This window comes from Heloderma suspectum, chromosome 8 (assembly GCF_057233095.1).
Source record: "Heloderma suspectum isolate Gila_16-S chromosome 8, 16-S_ref, whole genome shotgun sequence".
NCBI classification, from domain to species: domain Eukaryota; kingdom Metazoa; phylum Chordata; class Lepidosauria; order Squamata; family Helodermatidae; genus Heloderma; species Heloderma suspectum.
The window spans coordinates 5,085,063-5,109,367 of record NC_139465.1 but is presented as its reverse complement, the minus strand read 5'-3'; positions in this window follow the sequence as shown (position 1 = coordinate 5,109,367).

Genomic DNA, 24,305 nt, shown 5'->3' with positions numbered 1-24,305 from the left:
AGAATTGCGCTGTATGGTGGCAGAAGCTTTTGTGGCCATGTGACCACAAAACGTCTAATAAAGCAGAATCTTGCCCACGAAAGGCTTTCCCCACAATGACAGCACAGTCGAATGCATGTTTACTCAGAAGTCCCACTGAGTTCAACAAGGCTGTTACTCCCAAGTAAAATGCGCACGCCGTTTTAAGCCTTCATCTGCTAGTGTTTACTGTATGTATATACTCGTTCGGCTGTTAGAAGACGATAACACTTCTTTTGCTGATAGGATTTAATTGTTGAACTAAGGCAGATTAGGAGCAGGCCTGTATGTAGCTCCCTTTCAAGATGGCTTTTGCTTTTTAGATCAGAGGTGGGCAACTTTGACCCTCCAAGTGTTTTGGGCTATAAATCCCATCATCCTCAGGACTGCGATACCTGATGGAGCCCTTCTGATATGAAACTACCCGTACACTGTGATCGCCATCTGAGGCTCTTCCCTAAGTTCCTCCTCTGAGGGTGGTATAGTGGGTGGCAGCAAGGTAGAGACCCTTCTCCGTGGTGGCCCCCTGATTGTGGAACACTCTCTCCATTGAGGTCTGCCAGGCGCCAATATTGTCATCCTTTTGGCACCAGGTTAAGACCATCCTCTACTAGGGATGCTGGGGAAATCTGCTGCAGACTCAAGTAAGGCCAGATTCCCAAGAAGCCGACCTGCAGGGTCCACAGCAGACTGGCTCCCCTTACCTCTGCGCCCACCAGATTCCGCACTGGACGTCTTCCAGCTTTTAAAAAGACAAGCTCCATGAATGACAGCTGCCGTTCCCAGACCTTGGGAAAATCACAGCTGTAAATTGCATGTTTTATACCAATTGTGACTGTGAAGCACTTACATCTACATACATTGCAGCCGTAAAAGTGCTTTTATGGCTACAATTTACGTAGATGCAAGTGCTTTACAGCCGCAAATGGCATAAAATCCACAATTTACGGCTGTGATATTCACATTTGCAGATCTTGCCTTTTTAAGACCGGAAAGGCACCCTGTGAAATCTGGCATGTGCGTGCAGGGCTCTGGGGAAATTCGGTAAGCCAAAACAGCCCGGATTTCCCTGCGGTGGACCCTCCCCGCCCTGGACCGGACTTCGGGGGATTCACCCATCCCTATTGTCTACTCCCAGACACTTGAGGGTATATGATGGGGCTTTTAATGTCAGTTGTTTTTTCGGGTCCAGGAATGTTATCGTTAACTGTTTTTAGCTGATTTGAATTTTTTTTTTATGTGTTAAAGATTTTACATAATGTTTTTATTAACAAAATTAAATTAAATTAAATTAAATGATCCTGCACCATTTCTTATGCTGGTTGCGGCTGATAGGAACTGTAGTCAAGAACATCTGGAGGACCACAAGTTGCTCAGCCCTGATGTACATTAATAGCATGGTATAACTGATTATAGAGAATCACAGAGCACAGACACCTCCTTTGTGAGGAGTCAAAGGGAAGGCACTTATTTTCTGTATGCAAGAGCGGGTGAATGGTACAGAAGCAAGGTATTTGCTCCTGAATAGCCTCTATACATGTGTATAACTAACCAAACGCCAGGGTGGTGTAGTGGTTAGAGTGTTGCACTGGGACTTGGGAAGTCCGGGTTCTAGCCCCCACTCGGCCATGAAGCTCACTGGGTGACCCTGGGCCAGTCACTGACTCTCAGCCTAACCCACCTCACAGGGTTGTTGTGAAGATAAAATAGAGAGGAAGAGGACCATGTAAGGTGCCCTGGGTTCCTCGCAAGAGGAAAAGGGGTGGGATATAAATCTAACAAGCAAATAATGCTAACCAAATGAGGCGAGCTGGTGGCTACTAAGGAGAGGGCCTTTTCCAGTTGTGGTATGACCTCTGAGAGAGATTTGCCTGGTGCTTATGTTGTGGTCTTTTTGGCGCCAGGAGAAGACCTTATTTTCCCAGCCATTTTAGTCTTTCTGTTCCTGCTGTTTTTAAATCTGTTATTGTCTTTTTAAAACTTTATATTGGTGCTGGTTTCTACTGCTCCTCCTTGTCACCACCACAGTTGTCCGGGCCAGAGTGAGAGGCAGGTGAACAAGCAGTCTGAATGGGGAAGAGGAGGAACGGGTCCAAGAGGCTCTTGTCAATGGGCCCCTGTTGGGGTGTGGACCCTTGGCAGATGCCCGACCAGGCCTATCTTTGATGCTGGCCTTGAACAGGGGTCACAAATAGGCCCAGATATGTGCGTTATGTTTTTCTTTGCTGGTGCTGCACAAATTTCCCAACCTGTTGAACGCAACCCATTCCAGACAGTAACCTGAAATAACAAACTAAATGCTCAGATCCTCCTCTGTAAATGGCCAGGGATGACAGCGTGGGGCCAATTCACAAAGCAGACATTGCCATCTGCACATTCTGGTGAAAAAGGGTGTCTGGGTTATCATTGCTGTCAGCAGATTCTCTGTTGAGCTACGCATTTGTGTCCATGAAAGCAAAGGAAATTTGATCTGCGTAGTGATGCATAGGAACATCTCCCTCCAAGCATGCATGCAAAGGCTGTGTGAGGCTGAGGAAGTCATCCTTTGGGGGGATCTCTAGGATATTTCAGGCATTCTCCATTCTGCCATCATTTTAGGTACGCATAATGGCAGGGCCAGCCTAAGACATCTTGCTGCCTAAGGTGAAGAACAAGACGGCACCCCCTCTCGTTCCCTGTACAAAAGCCCACTGGACTGGCATTGAAACTTTCTTCTACTCTGGCAATGGGACTGCATCTTCCACCATACCTGAAGGCAGCAGGTGAGCTTACAGGGCAGGCTAAGTGGCCCACAGTTGTCTCCTCCAACACTTTGCTGCCATCTCCCAGAAAATCGCCACCTGAGGTGACTGCCTCACTCTGCCTAGTGGTAGGGCTGGCCCTGCATAATGGACTTCTCACTGCATTTAAAGGATTCTTCCTTCTCTCCTGCTAAAGCAGGGATGGACAACACATGGCCCATGGGCCTCATGCCCCCCCGGCTGTTTTTGAGGGGGGACTCTACCGCCACCCACTCCCAAATGTGCTGCCAGTGTGGCGACACCCCCCCCCCCCGATTTTGGTTGAAAACAAGTGGTGTGGAGCAGAACTGCACTCCCTGTGTGCCTTGGTTTCAATGAAATGCACGATCTTTCCTGCTGCTGCTGCAGGCCACCCCACCCCCCGGAGTTTGTCCACTCTTGTGCTAAAGGGTGCATATGTGAGCAAAACCTGGCTGATCCCACAGCCTGAGAAAAAATGGGGGAACTTGAGTTCTCCCAGCCCAAGAATGCTGTCAAAATCATGATCACGGCAAGCTGTGTATCTCCAATTGACCCTTTGTGCTCTTTTGAGAACAAGGTCCTCTTTATCAGCAACCTGTTATTTGATGGAATCGTTGGGACTTCTAATCCCAAAGAAATCAAAATTCTGATGCCTGGAAAGCCAGAATCTGTGGTCCAGATGAAAGATATTCAACAAGAGAAATTTAATTTGGAGATCAACTTTGAAAAATAAATAAATGTCGAGGCAGGGTTGTGGTTTACTGAGATGCTTTGCGGGAAAAAGTAGAGAACTGACCAGGCTGAGATGAACACAGAATCGCAGGACAGGAAGAGGACTTGGAGATAATTCAGTTCAGTGTTCCTCCTGAAGTCAGATCTGGCCTTGGATGAAGTGGGAAGAGGTAGGAATGAAGTAGCAGATTCCTGAGGTGGTCGTACAAGCCGTGTCACTGCACAGTACAGGGAGAGCATACTGCCTTTCAGAAAGGGCTGGAAACATTTTGCTCCCTGAGGTGAAGGAAAACACAAGATGTCCCCACTCCAATTCCATATACAAAAGCCACCTAGACTGGAAGTTTGATCTTGCTTTAACACTGGCAGTGGGACAGCATCCCCCAGTGCACCTGAAGGTAGCTGGCTCGCTCATGTTCATGTATTTATTTTTACATTTATATCCCACCTTTCCTCCAAGGAGCCCAAGGTGGCATACATGACCCTCGTCCTCTCCGTGTTATCCTCACAACAACCCTGTGAGGTAGGTCAGGCTGACAGCCAAAGTCACCCAGTGAGCTTCACTGGGACTAGAACCCAGGTCTACCCTGTCCCAGTCCAACACTCTAACCACTACACCACACTGGCTCTCACCGTGGTGTAGTGTGCTTAGAGGAGTGCAGGGCAAGCTGTGTGGGATGCCTAGCTCCGTTCACTCCCCAGCCCTCAGCATTTGCTGTTTGAGGCAACTGCCTCACTCTGCTTAACGGTAGGGCTGGCCCTATTTTCAGTGTTCCACATGCTGAGCTAGTTTGCACGTCACAATACGCCACCTTGAAAATAACCTACAGTGGGTTGGTTGTTCGCTCACTAACCCACCTTACTCCTGACAGATGATCAGGCACTCTGTGGCTTGCCATGGCTTCCCCCTTAGTCCTTCTGCCTACACCTGGCACATATCCCATGGGCCTTTGCAGCACAACCTTAGCAGCCTATTCTGCTACTCCATTAATGAGTGCATTTGCATTTCCATTTGTGCTCATTAGCAGAGTGGAGGGTTTTTTGTAGATTTTTTTTTCACCTTAAACAACCCTATTACAAGACATGGGTTCTCCGGGTGGCTTGTTTGCGAAAAACAACCCGTGATGGAAAAGCCAGGTTCTGAGGTCATGCTAAGCTACCCTACAAGCGCCCGTGGTGACAACCCACTGTGGCTTAGCACAATGTGTGAACCAGGTCATTAAGAAAACAACCCTGTAGATAGAAAAGTAACAGGAGATTGTAAGCCAGGGAGCCTGCCTGCATTCATAATCAGTGGTGTCGTGGAGCCAGGCAGTGTGTGTGCCTGCGCGCGTGTATATGAACTTTGACCGTTTGCCCATATCTTACTTCAAGGGAAGGGGTGGCGGGGGGGGGGGGGAGTGCTCCTTCAGCAATTCCCAGGGGAAACCACCAGGAGCTCTTCACTAGAATCAGACCAGGGACCTGCCAATTAAGATGCCTAAAGCTTCTTAATAAGCGTTAAATCTCCACCATATCTTCAGCTGTCAGGGGTCAGAGAGGTAGCGGGGAGGCACACAGCAAAGTTGATCGAATTAGCCATTTTGCTGTATCGTTTAAGAATGTGAAGGCTTTGGCGGTTAGGGCCAGAACACATTTGATTAAGGGACGGGGTAGTGCGGTGATGGAACTCCTAATGAGTTTCTGAGACAGAGCTCTAAAATAGCCAGACACTGGACCAAAATAGATCAAACCAGGGACCGCCTGCCACCCACGACTGATGTAAGTACTTGCATTAAAAAATAATCGACCGTTATTATTTTTCACAGAATGTGCTCCTCCAGGATTCAAAGTCAGTGAATAAACCCAGTTCATCAATGAGACATTGCAATCCTAATTATAGCATTCTGTTACGGAAAACATTCAGCTCATCAGCCCTCTCCAACTTTGCGCTATCCTGATGTGTTGGACTACAACTTCCATCATCCCCCAGACAGCATGTGCTATTGTTGGCAGTTTGGCCTTCCCCTTTTGCCTTTGGCTGTGCCCACCATTGGAATGCGGCCAATTTCAGGCCGAGAGCTTCTCTGGAACTGAATTTGGACTTGGGCTGAAAGAGGTTCAATTCCTGTTTTAGGGAATTGGTGCAAACAGCATGCAAAAGGTGGAGGAGCACATGGGAGGGGCCTCGGGGCCTTGGTAGGAGAATCAGAGTGTTACAAGCAGGGTGTCAAGGGTAGGCCTGGTCGGGCACCTCCCGAGGGCCCACACCCCAGCAGGGGCCCCCTGACAAGAACCCCCTGGAGTTGCTGCTCCTCTTCCCCATTGCAACCTGCTGGTCACCTGCATCTGGCTTTGGCCCAGGCAATGATGGAGGTGAGAAGGAGGAGCTGTAGATGCCGCAGCCTGCTTGCTCACTGGCTCTCTGCTTGCCAAGCGAGTGGTAGCAATGGTGAGGAGGAGGAGGAGGGGAGCGAGAGCAGATGGTGACAACGGCAGCGGGAAGGCAGACTCCCTGAGGGAGAGGGCCCTCAAAAACCTCGAGCCAGCACTGGCTACAAGCATGTCCCTATTTTCACCGTTGGAGTGCTTTCTCCATTTAGCTTGCTATGAGAAACTAAATTATCCAAGGTAATACGATCCTTGCAATGTATCCTCACTGAAAAAGCATCGATACCTACCTTGTAAGACAGTTGCACTTGTGAATGTTGTTTTCAGTACCTTTGTGTGTACACATTCTCTTTAAGGCTTCCAAAGAAGAAAAACAGGATGATTTCCCCATGGGGAAAAGTGCAGTTGTCATTGTTCTTAAAGAAATTATTTTTGAAATGTCTGCATTGGCTCTCCAGTGACTTTTTACACAAAGTGAAATTGGAGCTCACGCACCACGTTAAGATTCTATAAATGTTGCTGCTGGTAGAAAAGAAAGGGGTGGGGCTGTTTTGCCCTAGCAATTATACCTCAATGGTGTATTGTCAGATTCTTGTATAGTTTCTGATAGGTAGCTAAATGGAGAAAAACATGGTGTATACTATGCTGATTAAAGTCTAGGTCTCGATGGATCTAGGAGCTTTTTTTCCTTGCACGAAATGTGAAAAATAAGATTTGTTTCACGCAAGTTGTATACATTTTGTTCTACATAAATTATGTCGATGCATTGTGTATCTCTTCCAGACATTTTGAACCCTCTGGGTCCCAAACTGGGCAAAAGTGTGAAGGTTATAGCCCCTAGCTCTTATGACGACCAGGTACAAAATTTAATGTTAGGGCTGTACATCGCCATGTGCCTTTCCCCAAAAGCAGGAAATTTTGTGGTGAACTTTTAACCCAAGGTCCGGGGGGTTATTGCCTACAAAGAAAATGAAGAATTTATGTAGTCCCCAGGGGGTTGCCACAAAAAGACACAATAATGGGCCTTGACTCATGGGTTCTGGGGTTCTGGCGTAAGCCAATCTTTGAGAACATAAGTAGGGCCGTACTGAATCAGACCGAATCAGACCAAAGGCCAGTGGAAGCTGGTGGGGCTGATTTCAGTGGGGTGGTGAATCTGCCCTGGGTTTCAGTCAGAATTCTAAAGGAGCTCCGCACCTTGGATAGCCCAACTGACATCAGACCCACCAGCCGCCACTGACCCAGGGTCATCCCATGAAGCTGATTGGTGGGAGATTCACCACAGATAAAAGGGACGGCTTCTGCACACATCATGTTGTTATCAGTGCTGCAATGACATCGGAGCCACCAGCCTCCGCTGCCAAAGGCCTAGCCCATTCCCAGGGTGGCCAAGCAGCCGCCAGTGGGAAACCCTCAAGCAGGATATGAGCGCAAAGGTACCATCCTGCTCGAGTTCCCTAGCCATTGGTGTCCATCAGCATACCGACACTGGAGGAAATATGGAGCCATCAGGACCAGTAGCCACTGCGGCTGTGTCTTCCATGAGTTTGTCTAATCCCCTTTTACAGCCATCCTAGTTGGTGGTACTGTGGCCAGATGTCCTGCTTTACAGAGGATAATCTTCCACGTGAAAGGCTTTCAGGGGACTGTCCTCTGTGTGAAGCTTTCCTCTATTTGAAAGACTGTTCAGTCCAAGTCTGCTTGAATAACAAAGAACCATAAAACTAGAGAGCAGCCTTGGAGTTGCCTGTCAACAGTTAGCAGCTGGGTAGCAGACTGAGAAGGCACACAGCTCACCCAGTCAGCCTTTCCCGTGATGGTGAGAGCTCCTGGATTTCTATTTACATTATAGTTATTATTTCTAAAAGGGCATCTATACATATTCGTTAGCATGTGCAAATGTGATGGAAATGTGTGTCCTCTTGTTGGGTGATGCATTTCCTCTTCTTCTTTTCTGCCGGTGCGTAAGTGGCCACCCTACTCCAGTCCCTCGATTGTTTATCACAGCCCCCTCATCTAGGGGTGGGGGCATGTCCCCACGTTGCACGGGATAGCAGGAGTGACAAGTCTTTTGCTACACCGCCGACGCAGCCTTGGCTTGGATGTGGCGAGATGCTCCTTCCTGCAGTGACGGTTGGGTCGCACCAGGTGTCAGCATTCTGCAGAGGAGCGGCTGCCATCGGCAAACCCCAGCCAAGCTCCCTCTGCCGCTCAGGTTCTGGCCTGCCGTTAGGATGATGGTGCAAGGACTGCTGGAGGGTTGCATCATACCCGCGTTGGCTGGTTTTGCTGCTGCCTCATTGTGTTCATGGTCAAACAAAAGGCCTTGTGTGAAAAGAGAGCATATTGCAGTCTCTGTGGAGTGGAGAAAGGAGTCTTCCCAGACTCCTTGTCGTCCCGTCCCCCCCCCCCCCCGATACAGCTGATCAGAGCGTCAGTGGCAAATACCACTCAGGCCGCTCATCCTACCAGGAGCTCACTTCTTCACCCTGTATTTTCTTTGCCGTTTCCAAATCCCTTTTATTATTAATGTGTTTATTTAATACTAGCAGTTCGAAAGCAAGAAATTGCAAGTAGATAAATAGGTACCGCCTTGGCGGGAAAGGTAACAGCGTTCTGTGCACCTCGGTGTTCAGTCATGCCGGCCACATGACCACGGAAGCGTCTTCGGACAGCGCTGGCTCTTCGGCTTAGAAACGGGGATGAGCACCGCACCCTAGAGTCGGACACGACTGGTTGGGGACACCTTTACCTTTTACCTTTATTTAATAAGGTTGTTGTTGTTCAGTCGTTCAGTCGTGTCCGACTCTTTGTGACCCCATGGACCATAGCACGCCAGGCCTTCCTGTCCTGCGCTCTCTCCCGGACATAGTGCCGGTTCCAGGTTTTGGGGGGTCCTTGGGCAAAGCACCCAGAATGGGGCCCGTTGCTTTGCAAGTCTATCTTCTCACTGCCATTGACTCCAGCTTCTATCGTTCCTTATCCTCTTTCGCATCTTTGCCACTGCTTGCTTGCTTAACAGGCAGAGAGCAAATAGGCCGTGGCATCTACTGCGCCTCCTTCTCACCACCAGTGTTGCCTGGGCCAGAGCGAGAGGCAGGGGAATAAGCAGGTTGCAATGGTAAAGAGGAGAAACAACTCCAGGAAGTTCTTGTCCGTGGGCCCCTGCTGGGGTGTGGGCCCTTGGCAAGTACCCAACTATGCCTACTGTTGATGCCGGCCCTGAACATAGACTTGGACCCTAGGTTGTTCCTCTCTTCATGTAGGCGGGCTGCAGAACCTCAGGCTTCCTTCACACGGAGCTTTTATCTTGCGACTGAGATTGCTCCTTCACGGAAGTTTGCGGGATCTTTACATGACGCCGTGTCCCTCCAGGGCGTCTCCTGCACTAGATGCCCTTTGTTCCATTTTTAAATAGATTGCAAATGAAGAGCTATCAAATTACCCCATTGTGTTCTGCTTCAGTTTCCTCTGGGAAAAGAGGAAAAGTGGCAAGAAGAGGAATGAGATCAATGAAAGATAATGGAAGACTCGGATACGGGGAGAAGGAGGGGGAAAGGAGAGCGGAGAAAGGAAGCTGGTGAAAGAAGGGAGTCATTGTGATCCTGCATTTAAAATGGAAGCAGAAAGCCCCGTTTTAAATGCAGGATTTTAGGCTGGTGTAGAGATGCCCTCAGCCTCATTCCAAATTCAGCCCACCTGGGATCATTTGATTTGGACGTGTTTTCACAAATCACTATCATTAGTGTGAAGGGACAATGGATGCAAGGTTAGCATTTATGTATAAGGACCTGATTTAGCAAGAAAATTCAAAGCAGTGGAGCAAAATTCAGGATAGGGCACAATTATTAACATAGGGACACTGTTCAGGAGGAAGAATGGGGGGGCAGTTCTTCCATGTTTCAACCCCTCTGTGTCCTCCAAGCTAGCCTGCTGCCCTCAGGGAGCTCACATCAGATGGCAACATCCCCCCACCCCTCCACCCACACACACCGGAAGAGATGGCTGGATCACACAGCACATTGGCTGATGGATATGGGACTGGGTGTTTCTCCAAGTACCTGGGCTTTGTAGAGCTTTGTGGGACAGCACCTGGCCTTTGAATCAGGGCTGGTGTCCAGGAGAGGCATGGCTGGACACCTGCTGCAGGCCACACCTCAGCAGGGGACCACTGCCCAGAGCCCCCAGTGCTGGCTCCTGTTTTTCACCATTCCAGCCGCTTACTCACTGGCCTCTGGCCCAGACAACAGTGGTGGTGAGAAGGGGGTGCAGGTGATGCCAGGCCAGCTTTCTCGCTGGCTCTCCGCCCATCAGGCAAACCAGTGGCAGCGATGAGGAAGAGCAAGAGCAGCTGATGGCAATGGCCGTGGGAAGGCGGAGCCACTAAGGGAGGAGGCCATTGCGGGTGCCTTGCTCAAGGGCCCGCAGAGACCTGGCGCTGGCCCTGCTTTGACGTGAGCTCAGACATGGTTTGGAGAGAGGCGAGTCCTTCCAGCACTGGCCAGGTGTGTTCCCGTTAAGGGGACCCAGTCAGGTGGTCGTCTCCGTGGCCCTTTATCCAGGCCATCATCCCCTCCATGCTTCCCCAGTGCCAGAGAGTGGCTGGAGACCCTTCACCGTCACAGCCCTTTGCTTGCCATCTGCTTTGGGGCTGACGGGAAGTGAACAGCATAACTGCAATACTGGCGAGGCCCTTTTAATCATTCTTCATCAAGCTAATTATAGACGTGTTCCAACAGAAAGAGAACAGATAGTGCTGCTGTGTGATCGGGGCAGCCACACAACAACGGCTGCGCAAGAACCGTCCGCTTTGCTATTGTTGAAGGAGAGGACAGTCGGAGTGCATTTAGGAGCAAATGTTTGCTCTGTTTATCTGCTGTTTACCCTGGGACAATGGGCCCAGGGTGTTGGAGTGAATCAGATTTCTGCGTTGGTAGCCATGTGTCTCCCACCCAGGTGGAAAACTGAGGCTGTTCCACAGTGGTGCAGCACTAAATTTTGAAGTGTGGGTGGTCATTATGACAGTAAGGAGCACCTGTACTCATAGCCACGCTCCCAAGGAGAGTCCAAAATTGCAGGCAGTTGTGTTGATTCATATCGACAAGAAGGTGAGAACATAAGAAGAGCTGTGCTGGATCTGCCCACGGGTCCATCTCATCCAGCATTCTGTTTGCACAGTGGCCAACTAGCTGACTGTGGGCAACCCACAAATAGGACATGAGTGCAATAGCGCCTGCCCACTCGTTTCCTCAGCAGACCAGTTACAGGAATCTTCATCTGTGAAGTGCAGTTTTTTTGTGAAGCTAATGGGTCTTAATTGCCCTTTCATGACCAAAGGCCGCCCCCCCATTATTTTACATGACAACAAGGAATGGTATATTTCCAAAAGAGAAAATGCTTGATCAAAAAAGAGGTCAAAACATAGAAAGCTGCTTTATACTAGCCCAGTATTGGTCCCTCTAGCCCAGTATTATTGACACTTTCCGGCAGCAATGGCTCTCCAGGGTTTCAGGCAGGTTTTTCCAGCCCTACCTGGAGATGCTGCCGGGGATTGAACCCGGGCCTTCGGCATGCCAAAGAGGGACTCTGCCACCCAGTTACAGCCCCTTTCAAAAGAAGACAGAGATCTAGATATCATGTGCACATACGCTGAGTTATGTGTATAGATGCACATTTAGACATAATCACTACAATTTAACTAGAAATACAGTCCATCTTGCCATAGTGTGAGAAGACGGTGACCAGGTGAGCTGTGTGCCTGCCTGCACAGTGTGCTGCCCAAATCCTAAATGTTGACGGACAACATTGAGGCCTGGCTCTCAGTTCTTAGGGTTCTTCATCTTTAAAGCAGACTTGGACAGCCCTTTCGATAGAGGATGCCCTCAAACAGAGGTCTGCCCCTCAAATAGAGGTCTGTCCTCTGCAATGTAGGACACATGGCCAGTCTATCTGAGGCAAGAGAGGTGCAGAGATTTGAAAACAAGCCCTGTAAAGTTTCTTTGGAAAGGGAGACGAGATGGGGCAAGACGGTTGCAGAAACATGCTGGGACAGTTCCCAAAGCATCTCTTTCCAACCCAGGCCTCAAATCATTCACTGCCAACTTGACCTCGGGAGGGGTACCCAGCTGTCACTCCAGTCTCCATGAGTTGTACTCCAGTGGCCCTGCCTTTCCCACCGAAGGCTGCCTGGGCCTGCTGAAGGCAGAACATCCTTTCGCTAGAGGCCTCTGCAACCTAGCCTTTGTGTTGGCTTGTCCTTTCCCAGGAAGCCCTCCCCAGCTCCCAGCTCTACTCCCTGCCTCCATCTCCCAGTCTTGTCACCACCTGTGCTGAAGCTGAATCACACTCCACTTTAAGGATAAAGGGCTTCTGCTCGTAAACCCAGCCTTCATCTGCAGGGGTGTGGTGTGAAGGAGTTTCCCCCCTTGTCTTGGTGGTTTTCCGTCTTGGCTCCTTCAGCTTCTTGGCATGCTCCCTCTTTGCATCACTATAATTACAAGGGTCATGGGCTGGCAGAGGTTTCTCATGCAATGCCCACGCCATGCCCAAGCGTCTCTCTCTCCCCCCCTCTGGCGATGGGGCACAGCAGCCATGAGAAACCTGGCGTCATTAACTCCTCGGCCTCAACTTGTGATGGAGCTGCTGCTAGGTTTGCAGCTGGATTCTGATGCCTGGGGAGACAATCTCATACAGTTCTGAGAAAAGCACTTCGAAGGTATTTCATTAGTGGCAACGCGAAACACGGTTGAACCAACCACTGCTCCTTATTGTAATGAAGATCCTGGAATAATAAGGCAGATCAGAAGATAAGAACATAAGAAGAGCCCTGATGCCGGATCAGACCAAGGGTCCATCTAGTCCAGCATTCTGTTCACACAGTGGCCAACCAGCTGCCCACGGGAAACCCACAAGCAGGACATGAGTGCAACAGCACCCTCCCACCCATGTTCTCCAGCAACTGGTGTACATATGCATACTGCCTCTGATACTGGAGGTAGCATAGAGCCATCAGGACTAGTAGCCATTGATAGCCTTCTCCTGCATGAATTTGTCTAACTCCCTTTTAAAGCCATCCAAAGTGGTGTCTATCACTATGTCTTGTGGTAGCGAATTCCACAGTGTAACTAAGTGTTGTGTGAAAAAGGAGTTCCTTTTCTCTGTCCTGAATCTCCCACCATCAGCTTCATGGGATGGCCCCATTGGGTTCTAGTATTATGAGAGAGGGAGAAAAATGTCTCCCTCTCCATGTTCTCCACACCATGCATAATTTTGTACACCTCCATCATGTCTCCCCTGACTCACCTTTTGTCCAAGCTAAACAATCCCAGATGTTGTAACTTTTCATCATAGGGAAGTTGCTCCAGCCCCTTGATCATTTTGGTTGCCCTTTTCCAACTCTACAATATCCTAATTGAAGTGTGGTGACCAGAACTGTACACAGTATTCCAAGTCTCACTGCACTTGGAGCAGTCCAGTGCAGAACGCTGACCCGAGATCAGGGAGACATGGGTGGTGTAATACCTACCAGACGACTGGGAATTGCAAACCAAAATGCAAACAACTTGGCACTCCTTCCATTTCCTGAGTGTCTCCCCCCACCCCCCATGAAAGAAGAAATATTATGTGATGGGGGTAGGAATTGTCCCATCTTGGTGGGAGCGTGACATCCTCCCCACAAGCTTGCTGTCTCCTTTTAGAAGAACACAGGAGCTTGAGTAATGGAGAGCTCCATCTTGCTAGATGCCCTCCAGAATTAGAACTCACACCCTGTCTTGCCACATGGGGCAGAAGGAAAGGAGGCTGGTGCATCATCTTACAATACCAAGAATTAACCGCAGATTATCGTATACTGAGTACTTCATTCTCCAGCAGTTGTTCATGTGCTCCCAAGTTCCATTCATACATATGTCCTTGTTCCCATATACGTTTATTTTGATGTATTTATTTAAGGATTTTTAGGCAGCCTTTCAGCCTTGGTTTCCAATAAACTGTTTAAATAAGCTTATTCTATGACCCTGCTCCCCAGCAACCTCTTCTCCCTCCCCTCCCCCGCTGCTCCTTCTCAGGTCAGTGGACCTCTTGCTGTTTTCTGTTTTTTTTTTTTTAAAGAAAATGAAATCCATATATATATATATATATATATATATATATATATATATATATATATGCAACCAGTTATTTGCAGCCAGGAGTTCCCTTACTGAAATTCTTGGCTCTGCCTCAGTTATCACAGAGACTTAAATTCTCCTTTTGCAATGAGGCTGTTTACTAGTTTCTTATTCTGGAAAGCCAAGACTCTCCTACATGTGGATGCATTTCCTGCCAGCATCAGCTGAAAAAACTGGCAGCACCCCTTCCACCACCTCTCTTGGTCTCCATCTCTGTCTCTCACACACACCTGACTGCTTGCTTGTGCACCTAATCCACCCTGTGATGCCATGTTTATCTGGCTGCTCTACCAAAGGTTTGATCAAGGTTGGTGAGGGTTATTGCCCACCACTTCATCAAATTAGGAAAAGTATGTTTTTTTTTCAAAAGTTGTGTATACAAGACAGATTCCACACTCAAATATTGCTTTTCTCTTCCCCCTGCAGCCATTCTTGGTTTGGCACACAATGCAAGGGTTGATAGCTACTTGGGGATGGATGGTCATAGCTCAGTGGTGGAGCCAGGGCTGGCGTCAAGGGTAGGCATGGTTGGGCATCTGCTGAGGCCCCACACCCCAGCAGGGGCCCGTGGACAAGAGCCCGCTGGAGTCGCTCCTCGTCTTGACTGCTGCAACCTGCTTGTTGGCCTGCCTCTTGCTCTCACCAAGACAACGGTGGTGGCGAGGGGGCGACGTAGCAGATGCCACTGCCGGTGTGCTCACTGGCTCTGCCTGTCAAGCCAGCCAGTGGGAGCCATGATGGGGAAGCGGAGGAGGAGCAAGAGCAGCTGCTGGCCGTGGCGGTGAGACGGGAGCCTTCCGGGGTGTGTGTGTGACTGAGGAGGTCTTACCCAGGGGCCGTCAAAACTCAGGACCCAGTACTGGATGGACCACAGATTTTTGGCATGCAGAAAGTCCCGGCTTCAACTGACAGTGACTGGGTTTCCACAACACAACAACCCATCATGGGTAACTAGCCATGGTAGGTTGTTGTGCTGTCTGAATCCAGACCGCTTTCTGCAGGGTGGATTAATTTTTGGCAACAAGCCGCCCTGACAACCCATGGCTTGTTGTAGGAGTTGTTCAACCCATGATGGGTTGGCATGTTGTCCAAACCCAGGACAGCCATTTAATTGTGGGCTGCAGCGAGCAGCTAGTGAGCCACTCAGCAAGAGTAGCAACTCCCCCCGCCACTCTTGGCGATGGCGCCCCCCTGTGCCACCTTGCCAGCAACTGCCCCTCCAACAATACCCAAATGGCACCTTGGAGGGGTTGTCACTCATTTGCCAACCCCCTTTTTTTGGCCCCAGAAATTTGTGCAAATGGGCTTATAATATATATTTTTATTTTTTTCAGCCCCAGAAATTTGCACAAACTTGTTCATAATTTTTTAATTATTATTATTTTTGCCAGGATTTAGCAAGTGCACAACTGCACACTTACAGTTGTCCAATATGTGTAGGCTTGCCTTGTCAGGAAGCAAGGAAAAATACAAAGAAATTGACAAGGCAAGACTGCACATAGGCTAATTTGCATACTGTTGACAGGGACTGCTGCTGTTACTGCAAAAGGGAGCCATGAAAAGGGTGGGGAGTGAAGATTTCCCCTTTCTGGACTTGCAAGATACTCGGGAGAGTGTTGAATGGAAGCAGGACACTGACAAGTGTCAGGTCAGTATTTAAAACCGAGAGGATAACCTTGCTAAGTGGGCAATACTGTCCTCCCCCTTTCTGGTGCACCTACTTCTCCCGATCTTTCCCCCTTATTTGGACCTCTAGGTGGCAAGTGTGAACAAATTAGCCCAAATGCAGTCTCACCTTGTCAATTTCCTTGTATGTTCCCTACTGCACTTCACTCTCTTTGACAGCTGAAACTTACAAGGGCATTGGCAAAGCAAGGCTTCACATATCAGACAGTAAGATCCAAAGTCGGGAGAAAACCCTCCTATACAACCCATGATAAATAGGGAGCAAATGTCTCCACCACTTATTATTTATAAAAAGGACCTAATACCTACTAGGCACTGTACAAAAATAGAAACAGACAGGCTCTGCTTGCTGGCTTACCATCTAAGGGCCAAAGCAGATGTGATGTTGGGATACGTGTCTTCGGCCAGGGGTGCAGAATCTCTTTCAGCTCGAGGCCCAAGTTCCATTTTGGAGACGCTCTTAGGCGCTGCATCCTAGAGGCATTTCAACCCTTCTAGAAGCAGGGAGGGACTGCACGAAAACAGGGAAAGCACCACTTGATCGTGGAGCCAGGGGAAGGGGGTGTGGTCATCTGGTGAACACACATGGCATCAGATGAGATTTATACATTTCTGACATCAGTCAAACTGCACATTCTGTACGATAAACACCCAAGAAAGCATGCTTAAGGCTGCCAGCCTATCCATACTTACCTGGGAGCAAGTCCCATTACACCCAATGGGACTGACTTCTGAGTAAACGTGGATAGGATTGCACTGTAAACTGGCCACATTTATTTTGAAGAAAAAAAAAACAGCTGCTGGGCCTGATCCAGATCTGCCTAATCTGGATGGGAGCCATTCCGCAGGTTTCCTGCTGCTGCTAAGTATCTCCCACCCCCTCCTGCTCCAAGGAAGGCACTGTTTTACTGCAGACCTGAAGTAAAAGGAGGTAAGATGGGGGGAAAGTTGTGGTAGCTGGGAAAGTAAAAGAAGGAAAAAGCATTACATAATACAATACTCAACTGAGGAGCAGGAAAGAGTTTGAACAAAATAAAAGAAAGCCTCAAGAGGGAAATGTGTATGTGTGTGTGTGTGTGTGAGAGAGAGAGAACATGAGTGTTTCACATAGAACATGAGAGAGAACATGAGCACTGAACATGAGCGTTCCTTAATGTGCTATGATGATGTTGAACTGAATGAATGAGTCAACTGGACTGGATATGAATTGAATGGTTACTGCAATCAAAGGCATTTTCCCTGGGAACAGGAACATTGGGCAGAAAAGCATGGGGGCGGAGGGGGGGCAGGAGGAAGCAGACAGGCCGGCAGCTCCACAGTGGTTGCAGAGTTATTTGGAGTCATAAGCCTCGAGAAAATAAAGGCTCCCTAAATATTTGTGATGCCTGTTGCGTAGAACAGCTGTGAGTGGCGGGTGTGGGTGGGAATGCAGTTTAAACAACAAACATTAATTGAGGAGGAGGAAATGTCTCTAGATCACAGTTCTGATTTGCCTGTTACCTTGAAGCATTTTTCCGTGGATGGGATTTCTACAATGTGCCCAATCTCTTTTATCCCTGACATGTGTATGTTTTCCTTGGCTTCTGGAGAAAGGGGCTGCTTGTGATGACAGGAGATGTAATTAGCTGGTCCTCAGGGGGCACAACAAGAAAATGGGCCAAAAGAAATATGCTCTTAGGACTGTGGTGACCTCTAGTCTTGCAAGCTCCCATGTCCAAAAACAGGTATTCTTAAAAGAACCATACATTTTGAACCATGCTCCCAACAGCCTGCTAAACTGCTGTTCCATAAAACAGGTGTGATTGTGGTGATGGAAGCTGTGTGTGTGTGTGTGTGTGTGAGAGAGAGAGAGAGAGAGTGTGTGTGTGTGTGTGTGTGTGAGAGAGAGAGAGAGAGAGAGAGAGAGAGAGAGAGACTTGGGATAGGGGCATCTGGCAGCTTGGGCATCCACAGTGGGCTGTATGGGACCCACAGGTTGTCCATAGAGGGCGCAGATCTCAGGTGCCTGAAAACCTTTTTTATTATGCCCAACATGTTTCAGAAAGGACTGTCCTTCCTCAGGGGCCAGTTATCTTTCTCCAAATACGTTGCAGAAAATCTTTCCAATGCTTCAAGCATTTTAAAACAGAGGAAGCATTGGAAAGATTTTCTGCAACATATGTGGAGAAAGATAAGTGGTCCCTGAGGAAGGAAAGAACTTTCCAAAACACATTAGGTACAATTAAAAAAAAACCCAGGCACCTGAGAATACCTTCTCTTCTGTTTTGGGACACAGAAGTGCCTTCCCTTCCTGCTGTTTCCTCTGTATGTGGTACAGACAATACTGAGTTAGATGGACTAAAGGTCTGACTTGGTATAAGGGATCTTTCTGTAAATGATCTGCTGCCTTACAGGGTGCCTCCTCTTATGCTGTTCTTGAGTATTTGTAAATAAACAAACAATCCAAATACACCAGGGAAACCACATGCAGTGTTGGCCACCTATGGAACATCTCTCACCACTTAGGGAAGAGGGGCATGTGGAACAATACTTTCTTGAGCACAATCTCGGTGCTTTTTCAGGCCACATAGGCAGGTGTGAGAATTGCTTCACCACCACAAAGAGTTCTTTGCAAAACCACCCTTTGTAAGGCATGGCTGAATCGATCCCAGAATGGAAGAGAAAGGTGATAATTTCTGAAGGCAAGTCTCCTGCCAGGTGAGAAATGTGACATTCAAGGTTTCTTTAAAGTCTATACTGGGGCTAGGTGTTCCAAGCACAGAACATCTCCCTTTTTGGTGACCTCTCTGGAAATAGCTGGCATTTGTTTTTAATGCTACCTGCCTTGTCCTGCCCTTGCCCCCCTCCGCCCAGGTGTTTCAATACTATACAAACTGGATTAAGGCTGGCAAGTTCCCTTGCCACAGTCAGCTACTCAAACACCACTTCCTTTTAGCATCTTGCCAGTGCCTGGGGCTCATAAGGCTGAGGTGACTGTATCTGTAAGCAAAACACAGGGCAGAAAGAAGATGTGTTCACACCTGCAACCATTTTTTTTTTTTTTACAGCATTCACCTCTCTCTTGGTAACACAGGTCCACTTTGACATTCTTATACTGAAACGTTGTTGGGTTTAAAGTTGGGGCACTCAGCTTGTGGCCTGCCAGATGTTTCAGCCTACAAGCATCTCTATTTGAAGCTAAAATCCCTCAACTTTACCAGGGCATCTCCTTCTGGATTCCTTGCGGGATTACAATCAGTGCCTTTTCACATGGATCTCTCTTTTTTCTTCTTCTTTCTAGGCAACTTCTATATGCTTCATTATAAAGCCACTAGAGTGCACTGTGTCATTGCTGCGATAAAGCGCCATTTCATCAATGTGCCATAGATTTACTGTGGTTCATAGCAGGAGGAGGGAAAATGCCAGACTTTTGCTGCCATGAAAAAACCTATAAAGGTTGCAAAGAGTGGGACGTGCCTTGGAGGATGACGACGTTGTGTATAGGACCCACAAATTTCTGAGAGTGAGCAATAATGAGAACATAAGAAATGCCTCATGTAGAAATGGCCTACAACTCCTATCATTCCTCACCACTGAGCATCAGTAAATATGTACATGCCCATACGCCTGCTGCCTGAGTATAACACATTTTTTAAAAAATAAGTTAGAAAGGATTCTGCAGTGAGCAGTGTTGGCTGTGGTGGGCCCAGGCATGCCTACGCCACCCAGAAGCTGTTCCAGGCCTGTTTGTCACTGCATCATCACATGCCACTCCCCAGGCTATCATTTGGGGCCCACCTGGGTGTGGGGACCTTGACTTAGGTCCCCAGCTGTACCAGTGGGGCCCCCTCTATTGATGGCCAGTTTTATAAACAAAAAAAAAAAAAAAAGGAAAGAAAAGAAAAGAAAGAAAACTACACACAGTGAGTGAGTGAGTGTGTGTGTGTGTGTGGGAGGGAGGGAGGGAGATCTTATTTACAAATGTGATTTGTATGGAGCAATGTCTCCTGAAGATATTATTTCGAGAGCCCTTAAGTGACCAGCTGTGATTTATTAAGTTCAGAATCTGTTTCTTTTAAAATGTTTTGGGGCGCAATCCTATGGAGACAGATGACCACCTATCCAATGCAGGGCAGGAGAAGCGTGGAGGGGATAGTTCTCGCCACGCTTCTCCTGCCCTGCATTTGCGGCTAGACAGCGATTTCGCCCCGGCATGCTCCATTTCAGCTGCTCTGTGCTCCTCTTGAGAGTGTGGAGCATGGGGCCGTGCAAGGCAGCGCAGGAGGAGGTGGGGAGGTCGTTTCTCCGGGAACCAACCTCGGAGCACAGGCTCTGAGGTCGGTTCCTGGAAAACCACATATCGTATGGCTGTCTAGCCACTGACTAGAAGCCATAGGATTGCTCCCTTAATTGTTTTAATATGTTTTTTTTTTTTTTATCTTGTTGTTCACCACTCTGGAAACTTTGATGTGGAGAGGTATATAAATATTGTAAGTAAATAAATTCATTATGCAAGCTCCCACTTTCAGTGCAAAGTGGTACAGCCCCATACAAAGGCAGGCCAGCTTCAGGAATATCAACAGCAAAGAAGATTTCAGGAGCTGCAGGGCCAGAGAAATGCTCCTTTTGGGTCAGCCAATGACGTTTGTACCAGCGACCCAGTCGATCTCAGCCGGCAAAGCCACTGGGCAATCAGATTTGAGCATGTTGCTTCCCTTCATAGCCCAAATTGCTTCCATAGCTGGACTTCTGCCTTGTATAAGTCTGCCTCCCTTGGCAATGTGCAAGTGTGCGATGCCTACAAGCTGTTCCTTGTAAAGAGAGGCTGCAGAGTGATGGACAAGGCGCTACTTGATCCAACATACAATTAACCTGTTTGGATTGTACCAGCAGCATTTTTATTAGCTTTGCTAAGACACGCCAGCTATGTTGAGGCAAACACTTTATTATGAATAATAATAATAGCTGTTGTTAGTTTTTCCAGTCAAAAATACATTGCCCGAAAACATTCTTATTTTGCTAAAACAAATACATTTAGGGCTAACATTTCCCCATAAACAGCGCCCCTTTAAGCACCATGAAACAAAATAGGGCAATGATATTATGCACACCCCTTTTCTTGCCTTGTAAACATGCACTCCAAAGACCCCACTCTCCTGATTAAGTCATAGCTGCGGTTCTCCTAACACCCGTCCAGCAGTGGTTTGCAATCTTTGGATAGCTAGTGCAGCCTTCCACAATTTGGTGCCCTCCATACGTGTTGGACTTCAGTTCCCATCAGCCCCAGTCCACATGGCTAATGGTCATGCAGTTAACAGTTCAACACATCTGGAGGGCATCAGGCTGCAGAAGGCTGAGCTAGTGGAATGTAAGGGCTAAGCTTGCAAGGCAGGAAGCTGCTAGTTCAAATCTCAGCTCCACCACAAATTAATTAGCCATCGGGAACATCTTCAACCTCAGCCCCTGCTTACTGATCTTCCTTAAAGGATGTTGTATAGCAGGGACTGGGAATCTCAGGCGCATGGGGGCGCCAAACCCGGCCCCTCCCCTTTTGCTCCACCCACCACTGGAATGCAGCCCCTAAAGTAGAATGCAGCCCGCTAAAGTAGACTTTGGTCCTCCTGCTGAAAGAGGTTCAACATCCCTGGCACAGAAAGAATCTCTCCCCTTGCCTTCCCAACTCACTGACCTGGCGGGTGCTTTACCTTTGTTTTCAGCACTGCCCATCTCTTCAGTGCACACATCTAAGAGCACTCTGAAATAACAACCTGGGGCACAGTGCCCTGTCGGTTGAAACTTGACAGTTGCGTGCTGGCTCTCTGTAGGTGTTAGTAATGAAGCAGGGCTCTATAAAGCTCCCTTGCAAGGCTCCCAGTGAAGGCCTGCAGCAGAATTTCTCCTAGGCCAAGGCAAGAGAGGAGAGGGGGGAGCAGCCCAACGTGGGAGGCAAGCGGCAGCGTACAGAGACTTAATCATGCCTGATTACAACACCACTTTACCAGCCTACCCGGTCATTCAGGTCATTGGATGACGCATTCCTGCTGTCCATTTGGATTCCACCTGGAGCAGAGACTTTCATGTGTTGGCTCCCTGCCTGTTGATGTTAAGCAGGCACCGACATTGGTTTGTTTTCAGTGCCTGCTGAAGACATTTTATTTAAACAAGCCTTCCCTATTCAACCAGTTATGATTTTATGGTGTTATTGTTTTAATCGATTTTAAATCTTTAATTATGTATTTTGGTTATGTTCTCTTTCTTTTAATGTTCACTGCAGAGTGGTATATAAATCTTTTAAATAATAAAATAAACAGGTTTGAATTAATATACACTAACCATGCACATGTAGGGTCAGGCATGTCAGTAGCACACATACACCTCAGCCATTGATTACTGGTATACCAACTAGGGGTGGGAGAGAAATCAGTTTCAGTTTATTTTTGACAAACGTTTATCTGATTTGTATCTCATAGACCTGAACTCAATCTGTGGTCTGAAGCCCGTACAATTCTGAGCTTGCACTGCAATACGCACAACAAAAATGTGTTTGAAAAATGCCCATTAAAAATGCATATATTGAAACATGTGACCCAACACACTTTAGTCAGTGGGAGAAAAATGCATACTTTTTTAAAAGGTGTAAAATTGATGCCTGCATTTGGGGAAATGCACATGAAAATACACACGGATTTTCATGCCGAAAAGATCCCCCGCCCCCCAAATATGGACACAAGAGGGAATGCGCTTCAAGGTGGAATTCAGAGAACCTTGAGTTTTGCTGAGCCATGCACATCTCTAGTACCAACACTTAGGACCATCAGAAGCTGCCTTATCCTGAGTCAGACCATGGCTCCAGCTAGCCCAGTACTGTTGACACTGACTGGCAGCAGCTCTCCAGGGTTTCAGGCAGGAATGTTTCCAGACCTACCTGGAAATGTTGGGGATTGAAGGTGGGACCTTCTGCATGGAAAGCAGGGGCTCTCCCACTGAGCTGTGGCCTCTCCCACTTCAAACAAATGGACCTGCATAAGTAGGGAGGACATTTAAACATGCCAGGGGTGCACATGGAATGCTTTCATATGCGAAAGGTGTTGTGTGGGGGACATCTCATGTGTGCTTTGGCCTTCACTGTCCATTCCCTCCCCCCCCCACACACATGTGCATATATGGAAACAAACATACCTGGCTGGCAGGCAGGGAAGGTAAGAACAGCAAGGGCCAGATTGCCACCCCAGAGGATCTAAACTGGTCTTGAAGAGTAGGTCAGGGATCTCTGAACAGGTTTGGACTGGAGCGTTGGATCCAAGAGGCAGAGCAGCTCAGTTCAGGTACAAACTCAAAAGCCCCGTTTTGCCATTGTAACTATAAAAAGGTGCATATCCAATATCCATTGTGGAGAAATATTCAGGAATGGGGAAAAGCAGGGTGGACAGAAGATTCCCGATCAGATGTTTCAACCTAGCCACAAGGTCCTGCTAACCACAGAGAGCCTTTAATATTCCTCCAACATTCTCCCTTTTAGTACCTATTAGGCAAGGAATTAGAGAAAATCAAGGGGTCTCTTATGGCATCAGCTGCTTGCTCATTACAAATACCCAGGGATATATGAAGACTTGAACAAGACTCTCATTTGTCATAGACAGGTGGAGTCTAAGAAAAGTGATTAAAGAGTAAATCCAGGATTCAAGTAAATTGCTAGGTAAGCACAAGGCAGACTTAACCATGTGCCAGAAGACACAGGCTCGCCTGGAAATGCCCAATCTCCACCCACACCCTGCCCACCATGGTGCGATGTGAGAATAGCTACTTTAGCTTAAACGAACGGTGTGTAGCCACTGTCTAGGGCTGCTGACACTGCAGTTAGAATGGGACCAGGGCTGAAAAATAAGCTGGCAACAAGCAGCTCACCTCACCCAAAGAGGAAAGGCCACGACGTTTATTCCGGGTTGCTTATCTTGCAATTGCAACAACCTGGGGACCCACAGTGTGTGTGTGTGTGTGTGTGTGTGTGTAAAGCAGCCTTCCTCAACTGGACTCCAGCTTCCATCAGCCCCAGCTAGCACGAGCAATGGCTGAAGATGGGAGCTGTGATCAAAAAGCATCTGGAGGGTGCAGGGTTGGGGAACACTGGTGTAAAGATTTGTCTATTCTCTCATGCAACTGAAAAGCGGAATACTGAATCTTTGCCCAAGAACATGCTGTGATTGGTGAAAATACACAATGACACTGTATCTTCGCAGGTGAAAGAATTTTTGCAGCTGGGCTTGGTTTTTCACACGCTCTGGCAAACACGTTTCCTAGCAACTGCGTAAGAATCGTAGCATCTCAGCAAACTCACCTACAGGAGAAGTGGCAGGAGGCAATCGCTCTCTGCGATCAAGATGGGAAAGCGACCCATGGGTCCTCACCGCTTTCCATCTAGGACAGGGGTAGGTAACATGGTGCCCATGGGCACCAATGCGCCTACAGACGTCTTTTTTGGCACCCACCAAGGTGACCTACCCTTCCAGTTTAAAAAAAATAATGCATTTTCTTACCAGCAGCTAGGCTTGTTGTGAAAGAGGTTTCTCATGGTGCTGAAAACTGTGGGTCG